Here is a 19,146-nt window from a genome sequence, read left to right as displayed (position 1 = left end):
ATTGCCATTCCTACCAAAATTTGTTCCATTGCGTTGCCCAGAATACTCTTCATCAACCAATAGAGGTATAGGGTTTGTTTGAACTGCGTAATTCTTCCTCTGTTGAGTCCGGGACTAAGGTCCTCGATTTTTCTATATCCTCCTCTCTCTCGCTGACCTGTTTTATTTCCTCTTCCCACTCTTCTAACAGTTTCCAGATTCCTTCATCAGTACCCTCACTGTAAGCCTCAACAGCTTCAGTGATAAGGTGTTATACTGACTTTCTTCCCCGGCGGAGCTCCGACATACTTTGCTCTTTATCTTTCCTAGGGGTCTATCCACGCCTTCTTCGTCCACGTCCTCTTGCAAGCTGAGCCATATCAAAATTGCTTGAGACCTATTGACAACAACAATTTGTTAATCCAAAACAGATTACTTTAATTTGGTTCCTTTCCTCTATTGTATTGCGAGCAAAGTGAGCCACACCATGCTTCTCCTCCACCCTTACACTATCAGACCCAGAGTTAGGATGGTCGAAAGACCGGTCCCCAAATTGGATCTGACTCCAGCCTCCCACTGTCACTCCCCTCCTCCATACCCACCGCCTTCCGGTCACAGTTGGGTAAGCCGCCCTTTGCCTTACCCAAACGCTCGAGCCCACCCTCACCCTAGCCGAATTCCAAGAAAAAATTGGGAACCCTTCCCCCTTTGCCCACGAAGTTGTAGCGCTACCACTTGCTTTCTCATATTCAACTTTCCATTCTAGGTCCCTAGCATTGCCAAAATCCCAGTGGGAATTCTTGTTAGCCGAACAATTATTTTGGTTTACCTCATATGCACCCTTTGACTGCTGCCCCTTCCCCATCTTCCATCTCATTGCCATCACCCATTTTCCTTCTACAGTAAGCCCCACATCAAACTCGGTTTGCAAAACCTCATTTTTATAATTTTTATTTTAATATCTATAAATAAAATATTTAAATATTTTATTTCCACTTAATTAAACTTTTATTAATAAAAGTTAATTTATTTTACTTTCACATATTAAAAAATCAATCACAAGCCAAATTGATTTTTTAATTAAGGTTTTATTAATAAAGTTTTTTTATTTTATTTTCCTACATTACATATTTATATATTTATATGCTTAAAAGCTCTCTTAAGCAAATTCTTTACTTCACGTGAGTTTTGCGTTGTGTGATCATGTCTTTCACTATAAAGATGAAAAAGGGGTAGCTTTTTTCATGACGAAGACGTTAACTCAATACATACAATACTCTTCAAAAGGACATAGCAAAGTTTTTGGTTGTTTCATGCAATCATTTGTTTTTTATTTGTTTAATACAATACATTTATTTATCTAGCTAGCAACTTTATGGGATCATACACACCAAACTTTTGAAGTATTACACGAAGGAATTTTGAAGTGGTGGCATGTAAAGTCAATTTGTTCGACTAATTCTTTGTTTCAAATATGCTTTAATCAATTATTGCCGTATTAAATTTTAATTTTATTTTAAATTTATATAAAACAATTATATATATAATAAAATGAAGTTACTTAGTATATTATTAATTTAATGATCATCTTACAATATGTGCTTTTTTAAAATTGGATTCTCCATATAAATATAAATATGTAATATATAGTAGGTGAATTGTATTAATAAATAAATATTAGGGAAGAGATTTTTTTATATTCTCAAAATAAAACAAAAAAATCTTAATTTTATGCAAAAACTATTTAGTGTTTCATTAAATTATATATTTTGTAGTATATGTTTAGTATTGGTAAAGTTTTATAAACATTTAAATGAATTAATAGAATGGCTAGCAAGATCCTCCAAACTTGTACTTGCTAATTCAACTTCTTGGCTCAAAGGTTCCATTTCCTATACTAATGCATAGTGTTTTCCTCTTTAACCTAATTTTGGACAAATTAGGTGAAGTCCTTGGATTCAAAGTCATTTATTGAGTGTCAAATTCTAGAGAATACTTAATTGATCTTCTACAAATGCTAGCTATTAATTTAATTCCACTAGAGATCCCACAATTATTGTTACATGTGATGCAATTTATTTTTGAAGCAATATTGAAGAAAGAAGAGATATCACAATGTATGCACTCTTCATGACTTTTTAAAGCTCCATGAATCTCTTACAAATCTCTTGAATCCATTAGTTTCCTTGTGGAAAGATAGCCTTCCGCAAGTGCACATGAGTGCCTTGGAATATCCTTTGGCCATACATATAAAATTGAAAACATCTCTCAAAGTATCTATTTGATAAATGTCCCAACCAAGTCACATGCTAGTATTCTCCACAACTTTTGAGCTCAAGAACAATTTAAAACTCTTTTGAAACCTATAGACCAATAATTGATTAGGGAAGTAACTCACTTAGCAATTTCTTGATACAAAATGATTCTCCAAGTTAAGAGTTTTCAAAACCACTTAAATCTATCCAACCTTAAAATTATTATACCACAATAAAATCAGTGATGAAATGGAAAGTAGAACAAAAATATGCAAAATCAAAATTGAAGTCATGTGAACATGGGAGTACCATCCTTTTATTTTGATGTTCCAATGTTCAAAGGATCATTAATAATAAACTTATTTCCTTTTGATTTAAACAAATACACTTTAATATTAATAATAATTCATACATCTCTAACATATCAATATTATCAAAACAAAAAATTAATATACTTTATATTAATAATAATATCTATATCTCTAACATATTATTTATATATTAAATTGGAAAATAAAATAGCAATATTATTAAAATAAAAATTATATAATAAAAAATATAAATAATGCTGAACATTTTTATAGATATTAGGTTTTATTTTAAAACCATTTATAATTTAATTCAACTTTTTATAGTTGGTTGAAAATTTTTCAAATTTCTTTTTATTTTTTAAAAATAAAAATCAAAATCATGCTAGAACTAACAATTATATAATAAAAATATAAATAATGCTGAATATTTTTATAGATATTAGGTTTTATTTTAAAACTATTATAATCTAATTCAACTTTTTATAGTTGGTTGAAAAAATTTCAAATTTCCTTTTATTTTTTAAAAATCAAAATCAAAATCATGCTCAAACAAAATACTAAATTATTATATTTATTTTAATAAAGATATTTTACATTAAAAAATATAAATACTATGTGTGGATGATAATCCTTTATCATTATATATTTAAAAAGGTGGTAGTTTTGCTATAAACAATGAGTGGTGTACTTATTTGGAGATGGCTTTATTTTCAGTGCAGGCCAAAAAGTAAGGATTTCTTAATACAAAGTTTTATGATTGATTTTATATCTAGATGGAATAATTTATCATTGATTTATGTAGACGGTCGATTTTGATGTTGAGGGATCATACACAATTAATTTATGATTGATTGGATATAGATGCAAGGACAGGTGGGGTTAATTTTGATGTGTAGGAGCCATTCATTTTTTTTCAAAGTGCTATGACATCAGGTAAGATGCTAAAGGTCAGTGAATTCACCTCGTGGATTAAGGTTATCTCATTTTAAAATAAAATCAAATGAATTCACCTTATGTGCATAATTAAGGTCATCTCATTTGAAAATAAAATCAAATGGGACCAAAATCATAGTTCAACTTAAAAGTTCCAGATATTTAATACCCTATCACAATCTAACAGTGCAGAGGGGTTTCTAGGTACTGATAACTCAAAAAGGTTTCAGATATTCAATACCCTATCTCAATCTAACAGACTAACAGTGCATAGGGTGCTCTAGATACTGATACCATCCATACAATTGGGCTGTAAGGTGGAAGGCAGGCATACTAACCAGATAACTGCAGTGGAACCTGAAAGTCCAGACTTCTGGAATTTGTCAACCCAGTTAGCTGGGCTAGGAACTGTATTCAATGTCAGGTATCTGATGAGTTTCAGATACATTTGCAGAACTTACATTTCATTTCTATTGATGGAAAATATGATCTGGTGTGTGACATGAGAAAAGGAGGATCGTTTGACTAGAAATACTCTTTATCTCTAAAGCCACTGCAGTATAATAATATTGAATAATATGACTGTCCTGGATTTAGGGTTGATGAATTTTTTTTATCAGAAACTGACTGACCCTACCGTATACTCGACCCATCTCTACTCTACAGATGTGAATAGGCACCATATGGAGAGATGCAGTTAATAACTACCTACCAACAGTGAAGGGCGCAGATTACCCACAGGAACTATCCATACAACTAGAGACAGTTACTATCTGAATTACGTATCTCAGACGGAACGACACTGAACTAGATGTTACTACTTACTTCCCATCGGGTGGGGTTGCTAGTACTCTGAGAGTCTGGTCCCCCATGGGCCCTTGTGCTGTTAACTGTCCACAGCAGTATAATAAGGAGCAATTTACGGAGCCTGCAATATATATGAAAAAACCTTAAAGCCACAGTGCCGTTGCCCGTGACTCTGCACAAAGGGCACTTGGATGTCGAGCAGATTCACTCCGCCATACCGCTTTTGGATTCGGGGTTAAAATCGTCCCGCCCACGCTGTAAAAATGCGGTGATAGCAGTTTTCGAGGTTCAAATTATTTTTTTTGGGAAGGAAAACAGGTTTTTGGTTATAAATGACTGAGTATTCGCTGAGAGATCTTGTTAGGTTTAGGGATAGAGCTGCACTTCATAATTTTTTTGACTTTATGTAATTAAATGATGGTCTCCTTGTGTCAGTGAAATCTTGCATCCAATCTACCGTAAGGACACCGCCATCTCATGCCTAATCAACCATCAACCATAAAGACACTGTCTCTCCTATAAAAAGTAGTCTGTGGCTTAAGTACTCGTTGTCATCCAACTTTACGTTAGATTTGACTTTGTCAGTACTTAATCTCTTTTTAATATTTAATATTTCAAAAAAATAAAATATATTTAATGTTTTAATATTTAATATTTCCAAAAATAAAATTATTTAATATATTTGATGTTTTAATCAGTTTAAATGGTTATTGTTATATTGTGGAGTATGATATAAATCATGAGATTCAATGTCTAAATTTGTGTGGGTCAAGCTAACAAATGAACGTTTCAATAAATAAAATCTCTCTCGCATTGGGTGGGTATTAACCATGTGTCAATCAATAATTATGAGGTTGACAAGTTATTCTTTTAGCCATTCTCATTCTAATGTAAAGGGTTATCATATGAGATTCAAGGTTATTTCTCCACTTATGACAGTATGTGAAGTTAACAAAGTTCTCACTTGGGGCTCGGAGGGGGCATATAGTCCTGGAAGGTGGTGAGGTCATTCGAATCTCATCATGCAAAAATTATCGGCCATTATAGTAAGACATGATGATTTATTAATGCAAGTTGGTAGTGGGAAGATTAACAAAGTTAAAGGCGGTGCTAAGCATTTCCACCCTAAATGACCCAAGGACATCGTAGATACCAAAAATCCCAATTGGTTAGTAACTTGCCCAATCCGTGTATAGGATATGGGGTAAGTTCACTTGTTGCATGATTTCAATTACACTTGCTTTTTGGTTTATTTATGGTATTTTGGTCAAGCAAGTGGACTTGTGCTCTTACTAGGGAGTCAACTTCTCATGGGTCTAAGCTCTTTGGCAAGACTAGTTTCTTTGAGCCCTTGGTCATTTCTATAGCTTATTGAGAGGCCAACTTCGGACTTTCTCACACTCTTTCCTCTTTTTCTTTTGGTTGGTTGTTGGTTAGTTGGTGATCTCAGCATTTTCCTCATTCCCCAGTCTACTATCATGAGTCTACATGCTCTCTCATGCTTTGGTTCCTTACTATCTTATCTCGGCTCATGGGTCTTCCCTTTTCTAACTTGCCTCACTCATTCACTTAGGTTTCATCCCCTCAACTGAATTCCCATCTCACACTCTCCTCTTTGGTTCCAATTGTTCTCTCACTTGTTAAGCTTACCTTCGTCGATCTATTCTCACCTACCTCCATTACTATGGCATGAGTAAGATGCAGAAGGAGAAGGGATGCAACCAAAAATAGAGGTTGGGGTCACTGCAACTAACACTCCTTGGTGTCCCCTCCCAATACTTTTAGAGCTCAAAGGGTAGCATAAGAGGTTGCATGCACATACAGTGAATTCACTCTAACCATTTTTTAAAGCCACATTACATCCATAGAGGACAAAGCTTGTCTTCAACGATGTGTTGTCTTTGATATCGAGTTGTTGAATCAAATTGAAATTTTGGTGCCCAACACTGGTTGCGCCCTCTCAAGACAAACTAGATACTTGAGTTTGGTCGATGTTTATTAGCATATAATTATAGTCTTAGGCAGGGATCTGTAGGAAAAATCAAAGGTACAATAGGAGAATTAGGTGCAGTTGAATGACATTCATTGTCAACTAGAAAAGATGGTCCAAAAGCTCAACATTTTGGGCAATCGTCTTGCCAACATCACCTTTATAGATCCACAAGAGGATGTAGGCCACCCAAAAACAATCGAGGTGGATCCACCCACCAATTAACAATGTTTATCTTAGTTATGATGGCAATTTTTTGGTTATTCTTATGTTTATGGATATGATAGAGTTAGATTCTAATAACTCATAGGTTAGTTGTCATAGAGTGGTTGTCATAGTTTTTGATAACTTACAGGCTGGTTGTCATAGGCTAATGGGGCCATTTAGGCCATTTTGTGATCCTGTAAACAATATTATAAAGGAACATGAATATCGAGTGGTTAGAAAGCTCATGTTGTGCAACATGCCAATAGTAGTAACATAACAATCTCTCAATGTATCTTTTTGATTTATTAATATAGCTTGGGCTTACTTAAAAAAAACATGTTTCAATAAACAAAGTATAAATATATATATATATATATATATATAAAATTTGAAATCCATTTAAAGTGAAGTTGGTATACATATATTAAATTATGGCTAAATCATTGGGTTATTATAAAGAGTGAGATCACTTTGCAAAATATTATTAAATTTTAATTTAAAGAAAACTTATGACACTTTAAAGAATTAGAGGATTAAATAAAATTAAGATTCTATAAGTAGGTGATCATTCCTAATCTAGGAGATCAGAAGTATCTTTTTGTTTTGATTAACATAAAGAAAAAACTCAACATTGTTAAAACAAGTGCCATTACAATGGCGACGTCCCCACGACAAAGTATTTTGCATATAGATTATCAAAAATAGTTTTTCATGTTAATTTGAATCAGTTAAGATGGATCTAAGTTGATACTCTTGCATTCCATAATTGATTTCCTCAAGCTTTAAATAACATTCATTGTAACAAAGACCATCGACTATGCAATATCATCGATCAATAACGTAGCCTAGTTATTTTTATTTTTATTATTTTTGTCTACATAACTTAGCATAACATAATAAGACATTACAATATCTCTTGAATAATGCATTGAAAAATGCTTGTTAGCACAAAAATACATTATTAAAAAAATTAATAAAAAATAATTCAAATCCTATAATAATAATAATAATAATATTTAAAACATAATTTTATATATATATATATAATATATATGAAATCTAAACATAATAATATACTACTATGAATGTCTTCACAAAGTTGGGGAGCATCCTACAATTTTCCCATAAAGATTTACTTGGAAAAAAGTTAATAATTACAAAAATAATAATCAACAACTTATATTAACTCATCAAGTCGTTGCCACATCCCATTAATTTACCTTAAAGTCTAGACTATACAATATAAAGGTTCCCATTCACTCATATTTATAATGGTTGAGTTAATCTTGATTGTATAGTAATTAAGATAACTTCAAGTAAATGATGATAACCTTGAGGCAATGATTGATGGGTTTAATGTGGTTTACAAGCCTTGGTATTGGGTAGTCCATGGTATTACATATAATGAAGCTTATTTAAGGGCTTGAATACTCTATCCTAAAATACTTTAATAACTAATATTGTATTGTGTCAAAGCCTAGAACTTAGATTATTAAGAAATATTGTATTGTGTCAAAGCATGACAATAAGACCTAGAACTTGTTTGCTAATACAATATTTTATAAAAATCATTTAAATACTATAAAAAAATATTATGCTTGGTCTGTATGCAACATTGGATAGGAGGACAATATAAATCATTGATAGTTGATGATGAATTAAATTCTATATTCATGACCTTTTGGAGGGACTATTAAGTACAAATTCTCATGAGTTCCATAGTGAAACAAAGTGTTGGACAATTCCTAAAACCTTGTGGGTCGAAAGAATTTGTTGTTTTTATGACACCAAGAAGGTTGACAATGAAAAATGATTTCTTTTATAGTATCTCATGTACACCCAATTAAATCACAATTTTAAATATTGGTTATTATATCAATGTTCATAACCTTTTCCCTCATCAAAACTCTAGTGATTTAAGAATGCTTATCTTAAAGTTTTTTTAACATAGAAATAGAATTTTAAAGAAATCCAAGTAATATTATAACCTTTCTTAAGTTCCAGTAAAATAAATTTGACCTATATAGACATCATCATCAATGTCAAATATCTATATTATCTTTTTTTAGATATTATTATTATTATAACAAAACCTATGTTGTTTTAATATATAAAATGATATAATTATTTCTTATGCAACAAACATAATTACTAGTGAAATTGGATTAACAATTAAAAAAATCACTTGATGTAAGCTAAAATACTTAGCAACAAAACAAAACAATAGGATCGAAAGTCAAAGGGCCATATCTTGGAACACACACGTAAAATATAATGTTGCAAAATAGAGACCCATCATCATCATTTATTGTTAAACCCCAACCATTGACTACAAGAGTCTCCTCCAAAGGGAGGGCTCATTTATCCCCAACTTAAGGGGGTTTGTGGTCCCTAGGTATAGCCAAATTTGGAGTCAAGAATTCCTTGCCACGTGTAGTGAGCAAAACTAGGTTGTACTTTCTCTCTCTCTCTCTACCCCCATTCTTAAATTAATTGCTCATCTTTGTGTCAACCAATCCATTATTATTGTGTGGAAGTAGCATGGAGGAGTTGTGAGGGGCTAGCTCTTGGCTCATCATAAATGGAGTATCCCCCAAAATCCCATCAGTCATTGTATGTGGTCAAATTTCCATTCTAATTTTTTAGATTGTACAATAATTTGCAAGGGTAGACTTGCACAAATTAATGTGTTATCATACCATGAGATAGTAGAAGGAGGCTCGAATTATTAGCTCATTATTCATCATTTCCTATTTTTGCTATTCAGCTGAACAAGTGCTTAAGCACAAAGGGCGAGTTTGTTTAAACTCAAGCCACAACTTTTTGGCATTGTAATGGCCCTTGGGCATGTCTGTTTGATAGAGAAACCCAGATAAGCTTCCCCAATAGACTTTAGCTAAAGAGTAGAGCTATAAAATAGTGTTGCTTAGTGTTAATTTGATATTACAATGTGGGATCATGTTAAGAATCACAACATGCAAATCATTTTCCAACTAAAAGCCCTTCCAATATAACAAATTAGTTGAACATTGCTTTCATTAATTCTATAAGTTCCACTCTAAAAAAGCTTGATGATTATACTTTGACTTTATAATCATCTACTAGTTTTATCTTCTGTTGTTCTTTGCAATGCCTATCTCGCAGATCCATGATGTCTAAGCAAAGAAAAGTATTACTTTACCCCACTTCTAGTCCATCCATTGAGCTTATAAGCCTTGCATATCGAACATGAGTTTCAAAACACCAATAATTATATTTTACTAAAAAATTATTAACATAGGCCAGATGAATTTTCTATTTATCTTTAATTGACATGTACACATTTGAATGTTAAAATATTATTAGTTAATTATAAATATTTTTTAAACAATTTCATTAAAAAAAAAATATCTTATCTAAAACTTTATTTTCATACAATAAATTTTCATACAATAAAGCAACAACCAAAAATAATAGCCATTAAAATAGAGTTGAATTTAAACATAAGATTCCCTTCCTAGGAGAAAGGGCTCATTGAACTCCCGAGTACATTCACCAACAAAAAGTCTCATGAATTTAACTTTGGCAAGGTTAAGGAGAATGATCTAAACGATAGTCCACACAAATGCCTTTTGGCCAAACATCCATATTATCAAAAAGATATAGACATTCAAACTATGAAAAAGACATTGCATTCCTACATAAAAACAACATTAGACTCTGCCTTTTTCACAACAATAAAAGAAAATTATTATGTAAAATATTATCCATAATATTCATGTAGCATGTAAACTTTTGAACGAGGAAGTTGGTTTCTAACCTTACAAAACAATTGTTCCAATTATCAAGATATAAATTCATACTAAAAAAGAATAAAAAAAATAACATAAATTATTGAGAAAATAGAATAGGAAGTTATTATTTAAATTTAAAAATCAAAAGAAACATGTAAGTTAAATTTTGGTTGTTCCAATTAGAAGTTATAAAGAAAAAAACTAAGAATATATAATAAATTATTGAGAAAATAGAATAGGAAGTTTATTATTTAAATTTAAAAAATCAAAAGAAACATGTAAGTTAAATTTTGGTAGTTACCACAACTTGTAAGTCAAAAGTTATGATAGTTTTGGTGGTAAGTTCATTTTCTTCAGTAAATTATTATTAAATTTTCAAAGGGGTGTGTTTTTTAAATAATGATGAAGAATTGAATTATATTTGCTGATGATTACAATAATAGTTGTTTTTTTCAATAAAATTAAAGGAAAACCACATTAAGAATTTTATATTCTCATTTTATGGAATTTTTTTATTATGTTATAAATTATAAATTTAAAGTTATTTAACATTACAATAAATGATAGAAAACTTTATTTCAATTTATATTACAAATTTTAATGATTCAAATTATTTTATTAAAAAAGATCTATGTTAATTTATTTAATATATATATATATAATATTTCATTTTTATTTTTTAAACATTTTATAATATTATTATTAATATTAAAAAATAATAAAAATATTTGAATTATATGTAAACTTATATTTGAGTTATATATACATTTTATTATACTTGATGAAATAAGATATATCTAAAATGAATAAATATACCAATGGAACAATACAAATGGATTCTTCAATACTTTAAACATGGATATGCTTTGAGAATTAGTATTACTAAAAAAAAAAAAAATTCAACACCTTTGTTTTAAGCCATCAATCGTGAGTAACAACGAAACTACTCAGAAAGGCACCTGGGTGATTAGATTGTGTATTTACTAAATGCAAATGTTTAATTGAAATTTATAAACTCTTAAAAATAATGATATAATTATATCAATATCATTTTTATATTATTTAAAGTTTTTATTTATATTAATAAAAATATTTATAATAATATATTTTATTAAAGGAAAAAAATATTTTATAAAATATTTCAAAATATTTTTTATACAATATCTTTTAATATTATTTTATAATATTTACATAACCATAAATATAGTTTTATAACTGATTTTTAAATTTTTTAATAATACCTCCATAACAATATAAATATAGTAAAATTCAATTCAAATTTCAATAAGACATGATTGCAAATTCCTAAATGATTGGTGTATACATTCAGAGTCCCGTGAAGAAAAAGTGAGCAGCAAAAGATTTTCAAACTTTACTCACGGAAACCAAAAAGACAACTGTAACTATTACAGTGACCATATGATGTATACCTAGGTAAAATTCATAATATATATACATTTGGTGTGGAGGTATGATTTCAAAATTATGATATGAGAAATCCCATGAATTAAATCAATCTGGGTATTAGATTCTGATGGGTATGTGATGGCATGGAGAGATGGATATTGAAGCTTACATGGGTTGTAAAGTTGGAGGGCTTGGAAATGAGGACCCAATCATCATGGTACTTAAAGTGTTTGCTCTACTTTTCTTCATCTCATGTCAAATTATTACTATCAAAGTTACTATCTCTTTAAATCATCTCTATGTACAAGTCAATTCAGTTGGTCATTGCATAGGATGCTTTAAAGTGCGTGCAACCATTGTTATTATCTCTATCTAATACATCTGTATCTTCCCCATCTCATAAAAATCACTTTGACTAACTCAACATGTACTCCATTGACAAACTAATCACTGAGGTTGGTTGAGCCCACTTTGCCAAAACTAGTCCAAGATCAATATCATTTCAATTATTAAAAATGATAGATTAACTTTTATCAAGCTTTAGAATGGGATTCTTAGAGGCCATGATTATGCAAGGTTAGTGAATGATATAAAGGACTTTATGGCTACTTTGGTGTGTGCCTTTTTCTTATTAGTGGTTGATAAAGTTAGGTTCCCACCAAAAGTGGGAGAGGGTCACATGTCCTTGGATTTACCTAGGTGATTTTGATGTTAATAAATCATATAAATTTACTCGTTCAACTCTTTGCAAGTTTGACATTTTGATCCTGTCGGACATTGGAAAACTAAAATCTCATATTTCTTTCATAATTGATCTTCATGGGTTGAAGGACACGCTTGACAATCTTCTTCACATCACTTTCTTGTGACATCATACATCATCTTTGCCAACAACAAAGACACAAAATATCATGTCATGATCTTCTTTGTTATTTTGTTGTCCTTTTGTTTTTTTTTTTTCCAAAATGGCTGAGAACAACATGTGTGCGACTTTGCCCTTTATATTTAAGTTTATGTTGCAAGTTACCCCCATATTTTGTATCTTATTTTCCACTAATTTTATTCGTATGAGTTTTCCTCACAATTTTTATTAGAAGTAGCCTAGGGTAAATATCTTGACAAATAAAATTTTGAAAGGTTTTATTTGGTATGATTTTTTGAATAAAGTATGAAAAAGGAAATTTTCATTTGATTTTGCAAAATTGACCTAGAATGTAATTTTTAAAATTTTTATTGAAATGTAATATTTTATTTGAATACAATATTTTAATTATCAAAATAGGGAAATGAAATTTCATTTGTTTTTGGAAAATTGACTTAATTTTTTTTTAATTTTATTTAGACAATATTTAATTTATATTTTATAATATTATTGAAATATAATATTTTAATTTCATATGCATTGTGAAGTCACCATTTCATCTTTTTAATAAGATTTTACAAATAAGTAGATATTAATAGGATTTTGACATTGATTTTATTTATCACAATTGATATCTCTCTTAATGACTAAATTTAGATTTTGATAGCCTTAACATTGATTTTAGATCTCACCACTTTTATTTGTGTTAATGTGTAACATCTTAATCAAGATCAACCACATTTTTTTTAAAGGAGGGAAAATGATTTAATACAGTAATACTTAAGACTATTATTCTATACATCTCAAGACCTTATTGTGCAACTACAACATTATGTAGAGACAAAACCTTGCCACATGTATTAACTCATTGGTAGTTTGTAAAGGGACAAACTTCCACTCCTATATATGCCTCACAGTATTAGTTGTTAACATGTTCCTAATGTAGAAAATCTGTGTAGGTTAACCCGATAATGCAATATAAATCAAAGTAGAATACTATAACCTACTTCTAATATCAATTTGCGGAAGCTTAAAGATCAAGCTGAACAATATAACCAAAAGAAGAAGAATCAATCACACAATACACATGAAAATACTTTGGAGAAAGCCTCAGCTAAAAACCCCACACTATTGTATTATCATACATGGTGGAAATACATAGGAATTATACAAAGCCTTAGCTCTCACAGCTAGCCAGCTCTCAGTGCAATCCTCACAGATGCTCACAGGAAATCTTGGCTTCTATCCAGCCTTCCTCTCTGCCCTTCAAGCTCCTATTTCCTTGTGTTGTTCCTTGTGGATGATTCCCCATTACCAAGTGGATGATCTCCTTCCAAAATTGTGCAATCCTCAAGGATTTATCCTTGACTGCATGTATGAGTTTTCTCAATGAGAAAACACATGCAACTAATAGTACACTGTCCTTGAACTTTAATCTCAACTGGGTCTTTCTCCAAATAGACATGCATGAGTTTCTGATGAGGGAATCTTCAGTTAACTAGAGTAGCACTAGTTGAGTGCATTAATGCATCAACTGACTGTTAACTCACTATTAGTTCCTCAAACAGTTTGGAACTAATTTAACTGGACTTAGCTCAGTAAACTGAGTTAACTAATTACAATTCAAATATAACTCAATCTTATCTCCTTAATTTAAGGGATAACTCTTGCATGACTTCAGAAAGACTTCTAACTTGAATTTCTCTAACTAATTAATTTAAAATTAATTAATTAATTATTTCCGAGTAGCTGTTAAGACTAAATTCGATTTTAATTCACAATTTAAGTCAAGGACAAATTAAATTGGAATATTCTTGTTGCCATATTTCAAAACTCCCTCTCAACAAGAAAGACATTATTTGCCACCTCTATCCTGTCTCTATGGAACTCGAATTTACACTTTGACAATGCCTTTGTCAAAATGTTAGCATCTTGCTCCTCTGTCGAAATATACTGCAGCAACATGATCCTCTCGACCTATGAAAAGCCACGGGCAACAAATCTTGCCTTATTCTTATCCACACTACCATCAGCAGCTTGCTTTACCTTGTAAAGCCAACGGGAACTCACAACTGACTTGTTCTCCGATCTTGGAACCATGTCCCAAACACTGTTACGAACTATGGAGTCATACTCCTCCACCATAGCATCAACCCAAATAAGCTATTGCACTGCTTCCTCAAAGGAAGATGGCTCGGTATCAACACATTCCCTAGCAAGGGCCATGTATCCAGTGTACCTCTTAGGTGACTTCCTCTGTCTGCACTGAGAAGATGGTGCTCCCACATTCTCTCTCGCATCCTCCAACAATTTGTCAACTTCTCTTGTGCGCTTCCATCCATCTCTAGAAGACTCTGCTTAAGTGGATGTCTCCACTCTTGAAACCTCTGCATGCGGCTGCTATGCATCAGTCTGAGGCTCCTCCTCCTTAGGAAACAACAATTCCTCCATAGCATGTAGTTGGAGCTCCCTTTCAAGGGAAACTGGCATGGCCTTCTGCTCATCAAAATTGAGATCTCTGTGAATCACTCTCCTCCGACTGGTAGGCAAGTACACCCGATAGTTGTGAGGTGTATCGGTGTACCCCACAAATATCCCCAACTTTGTTGTTGGCTCAAGCTTCTTCCGTGCATCCTTTGTCACATGGCAATATACTGATGAGCCAAAGATCCTGAAGTGATCCACATCTGAACTTACTGGAGAAAGCTTCCTCTGGTGTCTTCATCCAAAGTATGCGATGCAGGCTTCTATTCTGCAAATAGACCGTTGTGTTGCATGCCTAAGCCCACAAGTGAAGTGGTAGGCCTTGGTCAGGCAGAATTGCCCATGCTGACCCTACAATAGTTCTGTTCTTCCTCTCGGCCACTCCATTCTGCTATGGGTTATGAGGTGTCGTCAACTCTCATTTAATTCCTTCCGCTGCATAGAAGTCCTTAAACTCTTGAGAGACATATTCTCCACCATTGTCACTTCTTAAGGCCTTGATCTTCTTCCCCGGCTCTTTCTCGACCAAAGCTTTGAACTCACAAAACTTTGAGAAGGTTTAGTCCTTCTTCTGCAAGAAACAAATCTAGCATTTATGAGAATAATCATCAATGAAAATCACATAATACCTTTGCTTCATTGTGGATATCGTCGAGAATGGTCCATACAAATCAGTATGAACTTGCTCTAAGATAGCCTTTGCTCGACTGTCTTGATCATGAAAGGAGGACTTGGTGTACTTTCCCAAGGTACAACCTTTGCATGTGTCAACTTGTTCAAGTTTACCTTTGGGAAGTCTTGTAGATATCTGCTGCATTATCTTCAAAGCCCCATGATGCAAATGGCCCAATTGCCTGTGCCACAACTCGCTAATGTCTTGACTTTGCACCAATTCTACTTTCGTACTCAATTCTTCACAATCATCTACCTCTAGTTTATAGAGATTCTTCACTCGAATCCCTATCCTCTTGGTCTGACCTGTGTTTATGTGTCTTAGGAACGCCTTTCCTTTATTGAAGACAACATCATAGCCTCTGTCCTCTAACAACATGACCAATACCAAGTTCTTCTTCAGTCCAAGCACATACATCAAATTTTTCAAGGTGAGAGGAGCTCCATGCTCCCTTTGGAAAGAAACTGTGCCTACTCCTGAAACACTATACCTTCTGTCGTCACCCATCTCTATGCACATCTTGAGGTCTTTCTCCTCCAAGGCACTAAATAAATTTTTATCACCTGTCATGTGGAATGAGGCTCCACTATCAAGATAACAGACACAACCCATCATCGATGACACCATACATGCGATGAGGGTAAAGTCCATTTCTAACTGAGAGGCTAATGCCTCACCTTCCAATCCTTCTGAGGATCCCTTCTTGGACTTCTTCGATGGACAATTAGTCGCATAATGTCCCATCTTATGACAATTAAAGCATCTTACTTTAGACATGTCACACTTCTTCCCTCCATGAGAAGAATTCGATTTGAAAAGGGAAGCCTTCCCCTTTCCTTTCCTTGCCTTACTTGCTAAGGCCAGATTTTCTTCATCATCATTTTTGGTTGAAGAACCATCTCGTGTGCTCCTCTTGATCTCCTCCTGCATAAGATCCGACCACAGTCAATCCAAATCCAACAGTTTCTCCCTTCCATTCACAAAGTCTTGGTAGTTATTCCAACTCTTTGGAAGGCCAAGGAGAGCGAGGCTCACCATATCATCATCGGTAGTAGTTATTCCCACACTGCCAAGCTCATCTTTGCAGGTGGTGAGCTTGTTTAGATATGTGGAAATAGTATCGCCCTTCTCCATCTTGATTCTTCGAAGCTTATCCTTGAGCGCCAATTCCTCTGGTCGCTACTGTTCTGGTAGAGGTCCTTGAATGTCTCCCACATTGAAAATGGAGTATCCTTCCCATGGAGACTCAAGACAATATGGTCTCGAACTCCCTCAAGGATGATCAGTCTCACCTTCGCCACACACTTCTTCCACTCAGCCAACTCTTGTGCATTATTTGAAGCTAGCTTTGGGATTTATTGATCAATGAATTCCTTCAAGCCATTGTCTTCTAATACAGCCTCCATTCTATCTTTCCATGCTATGTAATTTGAGCTACTTCCAAGGCATACTCGAGTCTCAAGCCATAGAATGCCATTGGCCAACCTAGTATGATATGAATTTGATTTTCACCTGCAACCCTGAACTTCAAACTTCGAATTCTCTTCTCAGTATGTTTTTCACAGATCTGATACCATGTAGAAAATTTCTACAAATATAGCTCTGATACCATGTACAAAATCTCTACAAACCTGGCTCCGATACCATGTAGAAAATATCTGTAGGTTAACCCGATAATGCAATATAAATCAAAGCAGAATACTATAACCTACTTTTACTATCAATTTGCGGAAGCTTAAAGATCGAGTTGAACAATATAACCAGAAGAAGAAGGATCAATTGCACAATATACACATGAAAATACTTTGGGGAAAGCCTCAGCTAAAAACCCCACACTATTTTATTATCATACATGGTGGAAATACATAAGAATTATACAAATCCTTAGCTCTCAGAACTAGCCAACTCTCAGTAAAATCCTCATAGATGCTCACAGGCAATCTTGGCTTCTCTCCAGCCTTCCTCTCTGCCCTCCAAGCTCCTATTTCCTTGCGCTGTTCCTTGTGGATGATTCCCTATTACCAAGTGGATGATCTCCTTTCAAAACTGCGCAATCCTCAAGGATTTATCCTTGACTGCATGCATGAGTTTCTGATGAGGGAATCTTCAGTTAAATGGAGTAGCACTAGTTGAGTGCATTAATGCATCAACTAGCTGTTAACTCACTATTAGTTCCTCAAACAGTTTGGAACTAATTTAACTGGGCTTAACTCAGTAAACTGAGTTAACTAATTACAAATCGAATATAACTCAATCTTATCTCCTTAATTTAAGGGATAACTCTTGCATGACTTCAGAAAGACTTTTAACTTGAATTTCTCCAACTAATGAATTTAAAATAAATTAATTAATTATTTCCAAGTAGTTGTTAAGACTAAATTCAATTTTAATTCAAGGATAAATTAAATTGAAATATTCTTGTTGCCATATTTCAACACCTTACGATTGAGGAAGATGAGCTCTTAACTAAGTAAAAATAACTTTAGGTCATACTCTATGACCAATGACCAAATCCATCTACTTAGCCTACTTGCTTTAATTTAATTTTTAATATGATTGTATTATTTAGCTTAAATCGGTAGAATGACACTTGAATATCTTATTGTCAATGGATTGACACCATGAATAGTTCCTTTTTTTAATTCTATTAAAGATACAAAAATAATGTTACATGGAGGCACCAGCCTCTGCAGATCTTATCTCAGAGAATTTACCAAGTATTAGCAAACAGTGATTGAAAAGGCGACTGCCCTTAAGGGGAAACCAGTCCAAAAAGTGAGCTGCCCACGCAGGGGACCCAGCTTATAATTTCCATGTTTGAGAGTTTTTTCAGCAAAACAAGAAAAAAACCAAAAAGACTCCATGTAACAGCAAATACAACTTAAAATAACAAAGAAGACCCTAGATAGGGTGACCTGGTGTCTAAGAACTTGGAAAAAGAACCGTAGTCCACTAGGTGTCAGCAGGTGGCAGGGGCTCCTCCACGATGAGACACCCGTAAGCATAAGGGTCATCGTCGGCTTGCTGTTGTCCACTAGTCATGGCATCCCGCTGCTCTTTGCCATCTGGAGTGTTTGTCCCGTCTGCCACCTTCCTATTGCCACCCGGGGTGTTACTCGTTCTGTGCTGGGCTTCTTGGTTAGAGCAAGCAACGTCCATCCTGTTCCGAGCTTCACCTTGTGAGCTGTTCTGCCTGCTATGGCCCGTCCTATCTAGAATGATGCTAGTCGGGACAGTATTGTGTTGTGGTTCCTCCCTGAAGGTGATAGAGACAGTGGTGATTATACAGGGGTGGTCCAGGGTGCATCTAAATTGGAATTGGGTGGAGTGAGAGGGATTCATCGTAGGCTCATGGTTAGCTTGTGGGTGCTGGGTCTCTGCATTATAGCGATGGCCAGTCCTCTTCCACTGCGGGTGATGGGATGGCGACCCCTGCTGTGACCTGTAGTCGAAGGTGAGGAGGAG

This window comes from Pinus tabuliformis, chromosome 8 (genome assembly GCF_031772625.1).
Source record: "Pinus tabuliformis cultivar Carrire ecotype Pingquan chromosome 8, CPIR1, whole genome shotgun sequence".
NCBI lineage: Eukaryota > Viridiplantae > Streptophyta > Pinopsida > Pinales > Pinaceae > Pinus > Pinus tabuliformis.
Note: the sequence above shows the minus strand (reverse complement) of the source record.